Raw genomic sequence first — 19006 nt, 5'->3', positions numbered from 1 at the left:
TCAGTCCCTGGCATTAGGAAGCTTCCCATACAGCCTAATGGAAACTTTTCCTTTTTCCCTTCCTTCCTTCGGTATATTTTCATTGTCTTGGAACAGTAATGTTCATAGTCATAGGTTAAATCTCATCACAGATTTTCTCTATAGCAAAATTATTACTACATCCCCTTAGAGATCCAGACTGTTACTTTTCTTTGGTGCTCAACCTAAAGTACATAGAATGAAAGGATACGTTATTGGCACTTCAAAAATCACAAGTGAAAAAAATGTAAATAATTATAAACTGAAGGAAATGGTATTCAAATGTTAACCTCCCTTAAGAGCTTTTAAAGTCATATCTGAAATGTTTTAAAAAATGTATATTCTTTCTTCTCTCTCTCTCTGTCTCTCCACACACATTCATTTAGATAGATAGATAGGAACATGCATACACATGGTTCTTTTTGTGTCCTTGGAATGTACATCACTACCATGAAAGCTGAGAATGTTAGAACTAAGAAAATGTGGGCGATGATTAAACTGAATTTCAGTTATCATCGAACACTGTGTTTGAGAACTAGAACTTGTGTCTGTTGACTACTGGCAATGAAATGCTTCCATCAACATTATTTTAGGGGGTTACGCAAATCTAAAAGTAAGACTCGCACATGGAAAAGGCAGTTTGGCTCTCACAAAGCAATTAAGAAGAGACTCCCAAAGTGTGATCATTTTAACTAGCAAAATAAAGGTCAAATGAACAATGAATTCTAAGTTATTTTTATATTACTTATACTTACTTATATTGTTCCACTGGTGACTGTAGTCATAATTGCCTCTTTCGTGCACTTCTTAGAAACTGCAGTTGGCTTTCTAAAAAGCTAAATAATTCATTTTTAAATAAATCCCCAAAGCAGTACAAATTAGTGTTGGGACTCTTTAATGATGTGAGACTTCAGCCGCTTGTATCGTCTGGACCTTTTACACAGTTTATCCTGTAGCTCTTGTGCCTTTAAGGGTTTCATCCAGAAGGGAAAGTCATGTAACCACAGTCTCTGCTAGACAGTCACCTTTGGTATAGTACTCTGCTTGAAAGCCTGATTTTAAAATAAAATACATATTGTAATAGAATACATCTGACATCAGAAATGTCATATTAACAGTTCAGTTAAAAAAAAAATTTCTGATGGTGAGAAGGGATGTTTCCACAGATGTCATGGATGATTAATTTATCAAAAAGAAAGCAAGAAATCCATGGAATGTCAAATAAATCTCAGTGCATTTTTAAAATTTCATGTATTTATCTATTTTTTGGCTGTGTTGTTCAGGCTTTTCTCTAGTTGTGGAAAGTAGGGGCTCCTCCTTGTTACAGAGCGTGGGCTTCTCGTTGCAGGGGCTTCTCTTGTGTGGAGCGTGGGCTCTGGGCAAGTGGGCTTCAGTAGTTGTGGCACACAGGCTTAGCTGCTCCTCAGCACGGGGGGATCTATCTGGACCAGGGATCAAACCCATGTCTCCTGCGTTTGCAGGGGAATTCTTTACCACGGAGCCACCAGCGAAGACCATGAAGCACATTATGAAAGACTTTAAGGTAGAGAAACAGCTGGGGGGTTATTTTCAAGTAAAGAACAAGGCGCATGACCAATCAGTTCAGTTCAGTCACTCAGTCGTGTCCAACTGTTTGCGACGCCATGAATTGCAGCACACCAGGCCCCCCTGTCCATCATCAACTCCCAGAGTTCACTCAAACTCATGTCCATCGAGTCGGTGATGCCATCCAGCCATCTCATCTTCTGTCATCCCCTTCTCCTCCTGCCCCAATCCCTCCCAGCATCAGAGTCTTTTCCAATGAGTCTACTCTTCACATGAGATGGCCAAAATATTGGAGTTTCAGCTTCAACATCAGTCCTTCCAATGAACACCCAGGACCAGTCTCCTTTAGGATGGATTGGTTGATCTCCTTGCAGTCCAAGGGACTCTCAAGAGTCTTCTCCAACACCACAGTTCAAAAGAATCAATTTTTCGGTGCTCAGCTTTCTTCACAGTCCAACTCTCACATCCATATATGACCGCTGGAAAAACCATAGTCTTGTCTAGACGGACCTTTGTTAGCAAAGTAATGTCTTTGCATTTGAAGATGCTATCTAGGTTGGTCATAACTTTCCTTCCAAGGAGTGTCTTTTAATTTCATGGCTGCAATCACCATCTGCAGTGATTTGGGAGCCCCAAAAAATAAAGTCTGAAACTGTTTCCCCATCTATTTGCCATGAAGTGGTGGGACCAGATACCATGATCTTCATTTTCTGAATATTGAGCTTTAAGCCAACTTTTTCACTCTCCTCTTTCACTTTCATCAAGAGGCTTTTTAGTTCTTCACTTTCTGCCATAAGGGTGGTATCATCTGCATATCTGAGGTTATTGATATTTCTCCAGGCAATCTTGATTCCAGCATGTGCTTCTTCCAGCCCAGTGTTTCTCATGATGTACTCTGCATAGAAGTCAAATAAGCAGGGTGACAATATACAGCCTTGATGTACTCCTTTTCCTATTTGGAACCAGTCTGTTGTTCTATGTCCAGTTCTAACTGTTGCTTCCTGACCTGCATACAGGTTTCTCAAGAGGCAGGTCAGGTGGTCTGTTATTCCCATCTCTTTCAAAATTTTCCACAGTTTACTGTGATCCACACAGTCAAAGGCTTTGGCATAGTCAATAAAGCAGAAATAGATGTTTTTCTGGAACTCTTCTGCTTTTTCGATGATCCAGCAGATGTTGGCAATTTGATCTCTGGTTCTTCTGCCTTTTTAAAACCAGCTTGAACATCTGGAAGTTCACAGTTCATGTATTGCTGAAGCCTGGCTTGGAGAATTTTGAGCATTAGTTTACTAGTGTGTGAGATGAGTGCCATTGTGCGGTAGTTTGAGCATTCTTTGGCATTGCCTTTCTTTGGGATTGGAATGAAAACTGACCTTTTCCAGTCCTGTGGCCACTGCTGAGTTTTCCAAATTTGCTGGCATATTGAGTGCAACACTTTCACAGCATCATCTTTCAGGATTTGAAATAGCTCCACTGGAATTCCATCACCTCCACTAGCTTTGTTCATAGTGATGCTTTCTAAGGCCCACTTGACTTCACATTCCAGGATGTCTGGCTCTAGGTGAGTGATCACACCATTATGATTATCTTGGTCGTGAAGATTTTTTTTGTACAGTTCTTCTGTGTATTCTTGCCACCTCTTCTTAATATCTTCTGCTTCTGTTAGGTCCATACCATTTCTGTCCTTTATCGAGCCCATCTTTGCATGAAATGTATTTCATGACCAACAGAGGCACACAAATATTACAGGGCCACTATGAAAAGGGTGCATGTTTACTTTTACGCAACTGGAATACCAAACGTGTGGTCTATAGTCCATTTGAAAGAACTGACTAGGATTTTACAATCTTATCCCTGTGTTCTAAGAGTAAGAAGGTGAGAAATGAATCAGAAAAAAAAAAAAAGTGAATGTATTCGTCATAAATATTCAAGCTCCCTTATGACAAGAAAGTTATCTCAGGCCTGTCTATTAGACTGAATGTGCTGTGATAACAAACACTTGCCTAAATCTCAGGGATTTAACCAGACTCCTCGGGAGTCTCTAACTTCATGGAATGCTCAAGTCTTCTTTCTTTCTGAGGAGCTTTCCTAGCAGAGTTCAGTGTTTCTCCACCTGTAAAGGAACCAGGCTCCAATGTGCTGGTCAGCTGTCAACTCTGATGGTGCCTACACATTTCCCAACCCCAGGGACACCCTGCTTAGGCAGCTATGAGATTTGAGTGCGCCACGGTGTAAACAAGTTTTGATCTTTACCGAACGGTTTGTGATGCGGCATTACTCTCTGTTGCAGGACATGGTTTTGCTTACGGGAATTCGATGGTGCTATCTAGAAAGAATACCTGAGCTGTGCCATTCTGCTTTCACACTTCACAGGAACCATAAAGCAAGGTTGCTGGAGTTACTGCCACCTTTAGAAAAACAGGCATGGGAATATTCTTGGCTTCAGATCTTGTTCGTTTTTGTTTAAACGAACTGCTCAAAAAAAATTTTTTTTTACTATGGCAAAATCTCCATATATTTTCCAACAGAGTTAGCCAAGAACACATCCTAAGTGGGAAGCATTACATTTGTTACCGTTTAGCACTGACATGACTTAAACACGCATGTGCTTGCCGTGCCCAGCAGTGTAAATTCATGCTCATGGCACTGAATGGAGTGTCTTGGGTTCTCTTCCGGCTCTCAAGCACTTTCATCACGCTGTGACCTTGACTGAGTCACTCAGCATTTTTCCTCTGGGCTTTCATAATGAGGCGAGAGATGAACAGAGATGACATGTCTAAAATACACGTTCTTTGAGGAAAGGGAGGGTGTTATGCGAATTTAATAGTGAGGCGTGAATACTTGGCTTTGCATTTATATGCTGTATATCATTTACGGGAGATGTTAACTCCATCCTGATGGTTTTAAAGAATGAGATTAGCAGATTTTACTCCAACTCTTTTGCTAAAATACACGATCTTCTAACATAACGGCTCCCATTGCCTGCAGCCCCCAGAACTCTGCATTTAACTTCCTAGCATATGCTCATTTATTAAAAAGTAATGGGTTTTTTTTTCAAGTTCGCTTAAACCTTCTGCCTTTGTGTTTGCCAACCAAGCTTCAGAATGCTCGTATTTCAACAGCTGATCTAATATTATTTACTTACTTAGGGATTCCTCAAGCTGCTATTTTCCTTATCTTCTCTGGTCTTCACTTATAATCTCTGGACTCATTACATTAGAAATTCACAGTTGAGCAATACATCCCAGGAAAGAAGAGCTTAGGGACTTGTTTCCTGGAAATATTAACAGATCCTTGGTAAAGAAAGACTTTTCCACTAAAACTGATTAATAAAATCAAGACCAGGAGATATTTTTGGCTCTGTTTTTCAGTGCACTGGGTAATGTTTTATTTCCAAGCATATTGATTAAATTTTACTGGTTTTTGTAGCCCAAAGATGCAGACTTGGTACTGTATTTTTTAAATGACCTCTCTTTGTTAGCTTAAGCCTGACATTTCCATCATATAACAGGTCTCAAAATATCTAGGATAGCACCAACATCAAAATATTTGATTGAGTCATAGGGATTAGTCAAAGAATGTGACCAGTGAGTAAAGAAAACAACACTCAATTTACACTGCATCCTTATGTAACAAAATTGAGCAAATGAGATGTGAGAAGTGAGTTGGAACCACATTATGGGAAATACTGCGGACCAGGGTGACGAGTTTGGAATGTGTTATGTAGAAGGAGATCCTTTAGAAGCCTTGAGGAAGACAGACTATATTGTCTCATCTGCAAAATAACCTTGCCAGTATTAAGAATGGATTGAAAGTATAATATAAAGGAGGAAAGAAGACCATTAAGGAGCCATATTTTAAATGAGATCAAAGCTAGTCCAGTGACCCAGAGAACAAAGAGAAAGGGAGAGACTAAGAGATATTTCAAAGGTAAAATGGTCATATCTTAGTGACCATCCAAGTGGAGATGATAGGGATTTAAATGGTGAAAATGATAGAGACAAATGATCAATTAATGCATGTGAGTGGTATTAATGGAAAAACCAGTACTTTGAGGTCCCCTCTCTCTCCAATACTTTTTGATGGCACATTCAGTCTGAATTTATGGGATGTTTGACAATCTCTGCCTTTTTCATTTATCATATAACTTTGGCCTCCGTGACTATACTGCTGATCAGCTGATGCTGAAGGAAAGACAGAGCCATAGGAGATTTTGAAAAACCTAGTTCTTCCCTTATCTTCATTGCCTCAAGGCTGAACAAGGACAGGGCACCAGTGTACAAAGAACATAGAGTCACTGAAAACACTCTGCCTTTTCTCCACAGCCTCTGAGCATTGGTATACTGGTGGAGACCTGCAGAACCTCAGGACCATAAAGGGAGACTTCTCAGGCAGATGTACGGTTGCAAAAGAGCCTTCCAGAACGCTGAGCTTTACAGGTAAACTTAGATACATTATTGATTGCTGTTTGAATCCATATATCACTAGGTTAGCTTGACATGACATTTATAAATAATAAGAACTTTACAGTTTACCCTCAACTAGTATTGGAGAAATCTTCAGGGATGCAATATTCAAAGCTAGCCAGTCCAAATCCAAGTCTGTGTTCTGGGCTGCCTTTCCACAGCTGAACTTGCTAATGGTATCATTTTCAAGGGCACTAACTGACTAGAGTTCCAATTTTAAAAAAAGATCTGCTATTGATAAAGTCACTTGTCAGAAATGAGTTTATGGTGTGCCAAAACTAATAGCTGTTCTACATCATGAGAACTTAAAGTCACACACACACACAAATGGACAGTGAGTGACAGAGAAAAAGAGAGAGATGTGCCCCCTCTATGAAAGTGAAAGAAAGTTAGTCGCTCAGTCATGTCTGACTCTTTGCGATACATTGCTTATATATGGAGAAGGCAACGGCACCCCACTCCAGTACTCTTGCCTGGAAAATCCCATGGACGGAGGAGCCTGGTAGGCTGCAGTCCATGGGGTCGCTCAGAGTCGGACTCGACTGAGCGACTTCACTTTCACTTTTCACTTTCATCCATTGGAGAAGGAAATGGCAACCCACTCCAGTGTTCTTGCCTGGAGAATCCCAGGGACGGGGGAGCCTAGTGGGCTGCCATCTATGGGGTCACACAGAGTCGGACACGACTGAATCGATTTATCAGCAGCAGCAGCAGCAGCAGCAGCAGCTTATATATAGTTCTGATTTTTGTAAGTTAAGTGTAATGCTAGATTCCCCAGAGACTTTCAGTACTGTTTAAAAGAATACTGAAATGGGTCCTTTTATAAAATGAAAAGTTTTAATGTAGCCATTTTATTATTTATTGTTCATTATTTCAGATACGATATAGCTGAGTAGTCCTAAAGCTTTATCCCTATGCATTCTGTATCCAAAAAAACAAGTGTGATCAGTTGTGGCTCCAGAAAAGAATACACAGCCAAATTTTTAAATATGGTATCTGAAACTAAATGTTGTTTTAAACTTTAAGCCAACCCAAACATGAACGATGAACACTGGCTTAGACCTGGGAACATGACTGAGGTGCACCCAGTAACCTGGCAGGGGGTAGGATTTTTGTTTTCTAAATTCTTCATCCAGATGAACAACCTCCCAAATGACATTTCTGAGTTCTGATGTGGTTGAATGTATTTGAGGGCAGCTACCCTTGAGGCTCATAAAAGAGGCAGTTAGCCTCTGACCAACTCTGACTAATACATATGGGGAGAACCCCAGAAAATAAACATACTTCAAGCTGTTTGCCCAGTAATGAATATTTGACTTACCCCCAGCCTTCTCTAATGCCAGCATAAGTGGTATTTGAAGAGCAAAGCACATTCCATTTTGATTCCAACGTTTGGTCTTATACCTTTTGACTAATGTTCCAAATTTTGGGGAGCAGCTTTACCATAGAGATCTTCCCCAGAAGCTCTTGAGTTGGCCATTATTCCACCAAGGCAGGAAGTATTTCAATCTGCACAGAAAGCACAAAGGTTGCTGAGGTCAGCTAAGAGGAGGAAAGAGTTATACTGTATGAGCTGGAAACCAATAGCTGGAACCAACAGCTTAAAAGAGCAGTGGCTTCCTTTTTCCCTTGCTCTGTGTGTGTGTGTGTGTGTGTGTGTGTGTGTGTGCATGCATGCCCATGCGCATGTTAGTTGCTCAGTCATGTCTGATTCTTTGTGACCCCGTAGACTGTAGCCTGCCAGGCTCCTCTGTCCATGGGATTCTCCAGGTAAGAATACTGGAGCGGGTTGCCATTTCCTTCTCCAGGGCATCTTCCCTACCCTGGGGTCAAATCCAGGTCTTCTATATTGGCAGGCAGAAGACTGCGCCAAGAGGGAAGCCCACCTTTGCTCCATGCATGTGTGGGTGCTAAGTTGCTTCAGTTGTATCTGACTCTTCGCAGTCCTATGTACTGTAACCCACCAGGTTCCTCTGTCCATGAAATTCTCCAGGCAAGAATTCAGGAGTGGGTTGCCATGCTCTTCTGCAGGGGATCTTCCCAACCCAGGGATTGAACCCACCTCTATTGCATTGCAGGCAGATTCTTTATTGTTGAGCCACCAGGGAAACCCTGAGAAAAGCATGGGACATGCATAAACTTAAATGGAATATAAATAAAAGCAATGGTGTTGAAAAATATCTAATGTCATGGAAAGATGGTAAGTGAAATAAAGAAAAACACTTAAGCAAAAAAAAAAAAAAAAGCTACCCCATACAGATGGTTTCATTCATTTTTATAGAATGAAATTAATCTATAGTTTGATATGTCTGTATATCTGTACCTATCTCTATAGCTATTCAATATTTACATATTTGCCTAGGTGGAAAAGTCTACCCAAAATTTTGAGCAATTATTTGAGGTTGAAGATTACTGGTGAATTTTTTTAGATTAATACATAGATTTTAATGTATCTGAAATGACTAAGTATATACTATACCAAACACATACATAACTTAAAAATTAAACCTTTCTCTTACAAGCTGAATCAGATAGCTTTTTGGCCAGCTGGTTGACCTACCCAAAACACAAGAAACTGTTTCTTCTAGATCAAAAGATATTCTCATTCTCTTGGGACTCAACTCAGTTCCCGCATGACAACATCAATCCCACGCAGCCTGCCCTAATTCTGAGAAATCCAATATCTTTAGCACAGAGGCCCAGTAGCCATTAAACCAAGTTACAAGAGAGGAACTTCACTGACTTTCTACAATAAGCAATAATAAATTGTTACTCAATGTCATCTCTGAGAAATTTTTTGACATGGTGCAGCCTGAGACTTCCATATGTCAATGTTGGGTTTGGTTTAAATTTCAGATAGCTAAAAATAAGTCTTTCTCCTCCTTTTGGTTTTAAAGTGTAAGCAGATCTAGCTTTTGATGTACAAAGCTTATAAACGAAACAATTTGCTATCCCCACCCAAAGACAGCTAATGCAACTCCAGAAAGAAGGGTCTATCTTTAACAGTTTACTCTACGTTCTAACTGTGGTTTCCGTAAGAACACACTGTATACAAACTTTGTTCCTAAGGTTATTTCTCTTGGTGCCAAATTGACTTCAATTCACAAAAATCATGTGGTGCATTCCCATGTAACTTGGATGTTTTTGTTCTAAAGAAAACAGAGGGTTTCTTTCCCTTCGGCAACTATTCCTGTTTATGGAAGATCCACTTCCACCCTGGGGATCATACTCAGAATCAGTCAGCAAATGTGGGCTTTATTCTTAGAAGACCTTAGCAAAGCCTTTGACCCCAACTCAGACTATGTCCCATCAGCAGCAGACTGCTGGGGTGTCTTATAACATCATGGTGAAAACATACATGCTTTCCTACCAAAGTCTAGGGTACCACAATCCCTGGGTTCCAATGTTGTCTCATCTTTACTATCTGCTTTACCAGGTTTAACCATGGGCCATATTTAACCTCAATGTGTCCCAATTTGTAAAATGAGGATAATAGTATTACCTGCTTCTTAGGACTGTTGTGAGGTTTTAGTGAATGAAACATACAAAGCGTTTAGAACACATACATTTGGTATGTGTTAGTAATAGCACTTGTAAGAGAACCATGTAAAGGAGACAGCATTTCTAAGCAGTGTTTAGGATATTATCAGTGAAAGAAAGAGAGAGGGAGGAAGGGAAGGAGAGAGGGAAAAGAAGAAAGGAAAGAAGGAAGGCAGAGGGAATAAGGGAGGGAAGGAGGGAAGGAAGGAGAAAGAGAGGAGAGAAGAGAGAAAAGGAAGGGAAACAAAACAGAAAAAAGGAAAGGAAAGAAAGCTTGCTTAATAGAATCATGACCATTTATAAAGTGTTCAAGAAGTTAAAGTTCTGTTAACGAGCCAAGCACCCTTCTGCCTCTGGCCCTTTGAGTTGGCTTTTCCCCCTTGACCAGCTGCCTCCTCTTTGAAATAGCTGCACGGTCCATTCCCTTACTTCCTCCAGGACTTTGTGGGAATAACAACTTCTCAGCAAAGCCCACCCTGCTCACCCATTTTAAAATTAGGCCCCCACCCCGAGTCCAACACTCTGCATCCCTCTGTTTTCTTTTCTCTACTGCATGTTTAACATTCTACATATCAATATTTTATTGTGTTTACTCTTCTGTTAAGTTCCAAGAGGGCAGAGATTTTTCTCTGTTTCTTGCTGCTGTGTCTTCAGCATCTACATAGTACCTGACTCAGTTGATGCTCTATAAATATTTGTTTAGTGCCGAGAAGACCACCTACCTTAAAGAGAGGAAAACTTCTTCTAAAAAGGAGGGTAATAAGAGAACAGACTCTGTATGATTTCAAAAGCTTTAGACCATGAAATGTTTGTACCTTGTTTGATGTCTCTGGATATGTCCCAGTGTCTCCTAGTTTATAGTCTATGGGAACTTGAATAGAACTTGTAATCCTACTGTTGTATGAAAATTGTATAAATCTTAATTATGTTGAATTGGTTCATGGTGCTCTTCAGCTCTACTAGATCCTTCTACTTCTCTGTATATTCATTCCATTAATTTTTGAGAGTTTGATACTGAAACTACAACTAAAAATCTTAATGGATCTACTTTAAAAGTAGTTGTAATATATAGTGTAATTATATGCAACTTTGTTCTGTGTTTTCCAATTCTCCTGTAAGTGTGTTATCATACTTTCATATTTGAAAACAAAGAAGAAAACGATAAAAAGGAGGAGTGGGTATGGTAAACTTCAACTCAGAGTTCCCAAGCAATCTGTGGAAAATCACAGGGGGAGTCCTAAACCTTGGGGGTCTCTCCTGTCATAAAGGCCCTGATGGAGGCTCTAAAGGAACCAAGTTAAGTAGAACCACGAGCTGGGTGTCAGGGGACCACACTCCAGTCCCACTGTTGCCCCACACCAGCAAGTCACTCGTTTCCCTTGAATCTAAAACGAGAACCAAGTGATTGGTCAAGGCTCATTTGGATGTAAAACGGCCTGTTTCTGTGAGTAGAGGTGATTGGATCAGCATTTATTTAATGGCCATATGCTCAGACTACTTCAGTCGCCCTTATCAAAGCCTGACTGGAGTCAGCAACGCCAGTTACATTTTCCATTTCACTTGTGGCTACAGCATCCGGGTGATGTATGTAGAGAGAATGCTCCAAGAATCCCAAGAGATGTTAATTATTGTTTTGTGTAAGCTCTCTCAGGAAAACCATAACAGAACTTTTTCAGTTTGATTCAGTGACTGACAAATTTAGAAATAAAATATCCTTTGCATTTCTCTTCGTTTAAAAACAATTGGATAAAATTTTCTATGAGAAAAGAAAAATGGCCTCTCTTCCTTTCCCTGACAGAAGCAAAGTATTAGTCTATAGGCAATAGTGGCAGAAAGGGATCTGATGACACTTAGCATAAAAAAATTCTCTGGGCAGAGAGAGAAGGTCATGTTGCCTCCAGCTTTCAACTGCTGAGGCAATATTAGTGTTTCCACTTCCTGTCTGGGTTTTCTGGTCTGTTCTGGGAAATGGAAGGCCCACAGGAGATCTAGATTTTATCTTCTCTCCTCATCTGCCCCTTGAGATAGAGATAAGATTTGGCTTGAATCTCTAGTGCAGAAGCTCTTCAGATTTCTGTGAATTGTTGGGTTGGGCATGCCTACAGTTACTTTTATTTCTTAGGGTTCAGTCTCAGCTGCTATAATAAAAAGATTCAGAACAGCAGGGGCTTAAACAAAGTAGAAGTTTATTCTCTCTCAAGCAGTGATCCAGGGGTTGCCAGAGTAAGGGAGGTAAAGACACTCTGCCATTTTCAAAGCATGCGCTTGAGCTCAAGGGGACTGGTCCAGATCTTGCTACCACATCTGCATCCCAGGCAGCAGGAAGAGGGAAACGACGTGCAGAGTTCACACTCATGCCCTACAAAGGCATGATGCAGAAGTGGTGCACTTCATATCTGTTCATATCTCATTACCTAGAAATTACGGCATTGCACAACTGGCTTCAAATGCAAAAGAGGCTCAGAATTGCATTTGTTACCTAGGCTGTCATAGGTCTCACTCCAGAAAGGACATTCTATTAGTCAAGTGAGGAGAGAATGGTTGATGGCCAGTAGTCTCTGCCACAATCCCCATCTCCAACCACTCCAACATTCACTCACACCCTTCATCCCACAAATATCACGGGACATATTGCCCCCCCCCTGAGGGATTCAGTCTAATGTCCCATCTGGTTGCTGTTTCTAGCTTCAAGTTTGGGCTCTGTCCAACGAGGAGAGATCTTTCCTGTGGTCTAGATACAGCTCCTTGGGGCTCACTACTAAAGTCCTGTCTGCCTCTTTCACACACACACACACACACACACACCCTATGGACAGTGGCAGAGTAGAAACTAACAGATGGCAGTTTAAAACTCCCATGAGGAAAAGGGAAGATGGGAAAACACAGCAGCCACTTGTCCACAGCAATAACCCAAGTCCCCCTCCCCGGACTGAACAAATATCCCTGGTGTGATCCTGCTCCTGCCCACTGTGAAGTTCTTCCTTCTTTCTTATACTGAAATGAGTGGCACAGAGCAGACCTTCCTTGGGAGCTGTACAGCTTTAGTAACTCACTTCCTGCTTGGGACATATCTAGGGGATTAGGGTTGTTCTGGGGAAGGAAAGAATTATAGGCTTCTGGCTACTTGGTTCTAGCTGATTCCATGTATATGTAACTATGGCCAAAGAGCTCATTCAGACTTGTGTGTTTTTTAACTGATCTTATATTTACTCATTTGTGCTCCCCTCCCCACTCTCTCTTCCTAATTTTGGCTCCCTTGAAATGATCTGCAACAAGAGGTTTCAGTGGAACAGCAAAACCCTTCATCAGATTTTGGCTTCTGAATCAGCTCCCATATCTGGACAAGAAGTCTTACTGGGACACAGTTGGGAAGTCTGAGGGCTATAATATTATCACCTGCTAAGGCTGCCCCTTAAAACACGAGTCACCTTTTGTAATTCATTCGCCTGAGGTCATCAGTCTAGAAGTAGCAAAATGTTTGTTGATCACATCAACATTCTGCGTTTTCCCAACCAGTTTCACTAAAATTTCTGGATTTCATACCATCCAGTTTATCTTCCCAAGACTTCACTGTAGACAATTTTCCCGAATAGTTTGCCATCACATAGCCAGAATCCCCAGATTTCTAGTTTGCAATGTTTTTCCTTGTTTCCCACTACCAGATCACCAAACCACTTATTTTTGGCTTTGTTATGGTAGCACCCCACTTCTGATTGCAAATTCTGTGTCCGGTAGGCTATAACACAAGCTGCTATCACAATAAAACCCAAAGTACAGTGACCTAAACAGGACACATTTGTCATATTTTAACAATTTTAAAATATTGTTTTCACTTTTAAGCAATTCTGAAATGGGAATGTGCCTTATCATTAATTGTATCTTCAGGTTATGTCATTGCTTGATTGACTATGTGTGCTTTTCCTCTTGAGGCTATATGAAATAATAGGGTTCTTGCAACTGATGGCATCTCAGATTGGATCTCTCTCTCTCACAGAACAGTCCAAACATTGACAATCCAAGATGAATAGAGCGGTTCTATCATCCTTAATGTGAGACTCCCCTATTTAGATTCAAGGTGGCTACTCCAATTCCTCCATCACTTACTGGCCAACAAAAATGAGGAAGGACTTAGGGAAGTTCATGTTCATTTCTTTTAAAGACACAACTTAGGAATACTACATATTATTTCTACCCCAGCCATTAGCCATCCATTAATCATATGTTCAGTCATAACTTCAAACAAAAAAGTCTTAGAAAGTAGTCTCTATCTGGACAAGAATGCGCCCAGCTAAAACTCAGTTGGTTTTTTAATGAAAGGAAAGAGAAAGAATGGATATCAGGAATGAACTAACTGCCTTTCCCACACCTCTGCTTCCAAATTCCTGTTTCCGCAGTTTATCTCCCAACTCATTGTTTATCAACCCCAATCAGTACCTTGATCCCCCAAATTCCCTCCCTCAGGTACTTTGTATTTGAGAGGTTGACTTTATGAAGCCATGGCTTTGGGGAGGCAAGATTGCCATCACAACAATGACAGCAACTTCAAGCTAGATAGTGGACATCCCTCTTCTTGTCTTCCTGCAACCCAACCGACTGTAGGCTGGTGCCTTTTCCAGGCTGACCGTCTCCTCTCTCCTCACCCTCTGTGCTCTCTCTTCTGACACCACTCTCTCATATGTCAATCCATGTCCAGCGTAAGGCAAGTCTGCTCTCCCTTCCCTTCCCCTCAGCCCTCTGAATCTGTGCCTTCTGAGCCTCCCTTTTATCACTAACAGCATCAAGGATTTTTCCTAAATAGACACCTTTCCCCAAAAGAATTCCGATGGAGTCACCTGTAAAGACAATAACACTACCATAGTGCTTCGAAAAGCCTGTTGGGAACCCAGGGAAGGATATCAAAGTCAAGGCCAGATGCTTGAAATTCTACCAGATGTCACCTGACACAAATCTAACATGGAAAAAGTGGGATTCAGGAAATCCACAGAGCTGAGCATTCTCCTAAAACGTTGTGTGTTGTTTTGAGAACAAGTCCACAAAATGATATGTATTTTCTGCCTTGTTAGCCCTCTAACAATATCATGTTCTTTATTTGTTTGCCAGCTTCCACACATTGACGAGGGTATCTGCTCAGCTGTAAAAGCCATACAGTTCTTCCTTAGATGCCAGTAATGAGGTACTGATGTGCCCCAGCTCCAGAAGGCTGCCATTTATCCTTCCCCTGGTCTTTCTAGTGCCTGACTTCCCTGGTGGCTCAGAAGGTAAAGAATCTGCCTGCAATGTGGGAGATTCGGGTTCGATCCCTGGGTCAGGAAGTTCCTTTCTCCAGTTCCCCTGGAGAAAGGAAAGGCAACCCACTCTAGTATTCTTGCCTGAAGAATTTCATAGACAAAGGAACCCAGAGAGCTACAGTCCATACGATTGCAGAGTCAGACACAAGTGAGCAACGAACTTACACACATGCCAGCTATTTATAGTCTCTTTCCTGGTGCCTGAGTATCTTGGGTATCTGTTATTCATATTCTCTTTCCCCCCATTTTATTTGAACTGAAAACATGTCTGTCGGTGCTGGGATTAATATGCTCAAGATTCATCCAGCGTGGGGCCTGATACCATCAATGCTTTCCATCCGGCTTTCCCAGCATCTGTAGCTCACTACCAGGCTTGGGAATTCCAAGTGGGACAGAACTCAGATCCTGCCAGCCTATGAGCACAGACATAGTGGGCTCTAGCAGCTTCCAACAGTGATGCGTAACACTGGGCATCCGAGAGGTGGTGAGAATCTGGCGGCCTCACGCCATTCATTGTCAGTCTCCAGGTTTGGGTCAGTTCCTGTAATGGCTGAATCACACTGGTAACATCCTCTTTTAATAAGAAGTAGACTTTTCACATTTGCTTTCATGGAATTATATGTGAATACCTCATATGGTCAAGAGAAAGCAGTTCTGCATGCCTATATTTAAACGCTGCAAATAATTCCTGCTTGCTCTAATTCTATCCAGATGTGGATACTCCATGCCCATGTAAATGAGATGGCTGGCTTTCTTTTCGGCCTTGTCGAGAATCTGCATTCTGACTCGCACAGAAAAAAAAAAAAAAAAATGGAAAGAATGTGCGGCAACTACACACAAGACATGCTATTTTAATAGTACCAGCTCTGTTGAAGGGAAAATCAGTGCTTTTGTGCTGCAGACAACAGCATTTGCATTTTGAGGGGCTAGACATCACAGCTCAGTAAGGACCGTGCCCCCCATGGCCTTTCATCCTGGGTGTCAGCTTTTTCTGTGGTTGGATTTCTCCTTTGGGTTCTAAGTATTTTTGACTAGGAGCCACATCTGTTCTCTGCCCCCAGCCTGGCTGCGGTGACTTTCTAAAAGGGAAGAATTATTTTGAGATAATGGGTCCTCTGTCGTGCCTACAGCATTTTTCCATTCTATGCCTCTCTCTCTCGAGCAGTGAGCTGCAGTCAGGCAACTGTGGGCACCCAAAACCCAGAACACAAAAAGCAATTCACACGGCCCATCGTGTTTTGTGTTCCACAGAGTGTCTCCTTTAAAACACAACTCACCAAAGGCCCATTTCACAAAACTGGGCTCTTACAAAATGGAAAAAATAAAGAAGGGAAAAAGGCATTTGTTCTCATTTTTTACATTCTTGAGTCATTTACTGATGGACCTTTGGATAAGCTGGTTCCATAACTGACAGAATTGAATCAATCTTCAATCCACCTTCGCCCCAATCTCATCCTTCCTGCTTTGAGACAGCAGGGGGAAGAAAACCCACAGATGGTGGAGGTGCCTGGAGGCACCCGGAGTAAACACCCTGCCTTTCCTCAAGATGGCCTCGAAGCAGCTCCACAGGCTCGTCCAGCTCTGCTAGAAACCCAGCCCCTTACCACCATCTCAGATGCCACCGCAGTCAGTCTATGACTTTTGACATGTGTATTCATTTACCCTGAACTAAATGTGAGCTGAGAGATGAAATTCAGAATAAATGGAATCAATCACCACTGGGACTATCATTAACCATAAATTCCTTAGAACAATAAAACCACATTACACTGACCAAGTTTGCCATGCTAAGTCACTTCAGTCGTGTCCGACTCTGTGCGACCCCATAGATGGCAGCCCACCAGGCTCCCCCGTCCCGGGATTCTCCAGGCAAGAACACTGGAGTGGGTTGCCATTTCCTTCTCCGCAGTTTACAGAGTGCTTTCTAGGCAACCTCGTGCTTGATCCTCATGGGCATTGTCTGAGGCAGGCAGGGCAAACTTACTACTCAGGTGTTCCAGGTGAGAAACAGAAAACACAGGGAAGCGTGTTAACCCCCCAGGGTATCAGAACTCACAAGAGAAAGAGATGAACTCAGCCCAGGGCTTCTGTTTTCCTGCTCCCAACTATGTTCACCACATTTTAAACAGACACCCCTCCCAGAGTCACTGTCTCTACCTTCCAATTGTCTACCTCGGGAGTGTCCCAAAGAGGGCCGTTTACTGGGAACAGGGCACCCAGCTGTCCCAGTTCGCCTGGAGTCCCAGTGCTAAAAGCAGGACTGTCCTGAACAAACCAGGACAGTTGGTGGTCACCACAGGCAGGCCCTCCAGCCCAGGTGGGGCTCGTAATAGCCACACTTCCCCCGCCCCCGATCAGCAGATGCCATTCTCAGACCAAGTATGCTTCTTCCCGGGATGCCTCTAGCACATGCTTCCAGATGATGGAGAAATCCAAACGGCCCGGGCTTTTGAGGAAACATGCAGGAACCCTTCAGCAGCCCTGTCCTCTGAAGCATCAATGCTAGACTATTCGCAGAGCAGTGACTCGGCTCCTCAGAGTGTGTCCATCACAAATAACGCTGAACCCGTTTTTTCTGTGCTGTCAGAGAACTTCCCTCCCACCTGGCTGGACTGAAGCCCTGGGACGATGTACGACCACTGGGCAGATTGAGTAGGAAGTGAAAAAATAAAAAATAATAAGACATACATTTGTGAATTCCCCCCCCCCCGCACCCCGCAATGACCCTGAGCATCTGGTAGCTGAGTTACTCTACCAAAGAGAGGACTGATGCTAACATTTTTGTGTAACATCTGGACTCAAAACAGAACAAGCCCTCTATGCTCTAGGCTCTTGATGCTAAAGCTAGCCTGATGTCAAGCCAAGTGTGACAGTGGGTATCAAAATCCCTTAAAAATGCTTCAAAGAATTTTAGCTTAAGAAAACAATCAGGGACATGTAAATTAATATGCATATTATTAAGATCATCAGAGCAGGAAAATCCTCTTGCCATGCTACATTTGCTGCTGAGGGTTCAGGAAGGTCTGAGTATGTTTGGAGCACCCATAGGGCTGGCTGCAAGAGAACCGGAGCTGTGTTTCCTGTTGGGGATGAGACATAGCCAGTAATTGGGAGATTGGGATTGACACATTTACACTATTGATACTATGTACAAAATAGATAACTAATGAGAACATATTGTATAGAGAAGGAAAGTCTATTCAGTGCTCTGTGGTGACCTAAATGGGAAGGAAATTCAAAAACACAAGGATTGTGTACATGTACATGTATATGCATTTGTATACGCTTATGTATATGTATAGGTGGGCTGAAGTCCATGAGGTCGCTAAGAGTCGGACACGACTGAGCGACTTCACTTTCACTTTTCACTTTTATGCATTGGAGAAGGACATGGCAACCCACTCCAGTGTTCTTGCCTGGAGAATCCCAGGGACGGGGGAGCCTGGTGGGCTGCCGTCTATGGGGTCACACAGAGTCGGACACGACTGAAGCAACTTGGCAACAGCAGCAGCGTGTATATGTATATGTATTGTGGGCTTCCCTGGTGGCTCAGTGGTAAAGAACTTGCCTGCCAATGCAGGAGATATAGGTTCAATCCCTGGGTTGGGAAAATCCCCTGGAGGAGAAAAGAGCAACCCACTCCAGTATTCTTGCCCAGAAAATCCCATAAACAGAGGAGCCTGGAAGGCTACAGTCCATGAAGTCACAAGAGTCAGACACGACCTAGCAACTGAGCATGAATACATATGTGTATATCTATATGTATAACTGATTCACTTTGCTTCACAGCAGAAACTAACACAACATTGTAAAGCAACCATATACCAATAAAAATTAATAAAAGAAAGAAAGAAGGCAAGCGAAGCTTGTATTGGGCACTGGTTGAGTACATGTATATTAATACAGCACACAGAGAAATGCATACAGATGTCCCAGACCTTACCAGACAAATAAAAGTAATCATCATCACCATCATCATCTTCAAATGTATCTCTCTAACTCCCCTTTTAGAGTCTAATTTCCTTGGGGAAAGAAATCTTTATCTGTCTTGTTCACCTTGATACCTTAGCACTTAGAAGAATATCTGGCTTATAGTACGCACTTGGTAAATATTTATCAGGTAATTGATGGCTGTCACAACACAGATTC

The sequence above is a fragment of the Bos grunniens genome, chromosome 26 (assembly GCF_055505025.1).
Source record: "Bos grunniens cultivar Pamir isolate PY7600 chromosome 26, Bosgru_T2T1.0, whole genome shotgun sequence".
NCBI lineage: Eukaryota > Metazoa > Chordata > Mammalia > Artiodactyla > Bovidae > Bos > Bos grunniens.
Note: the sequence above shows the minus strand (reverse complement) of the source record.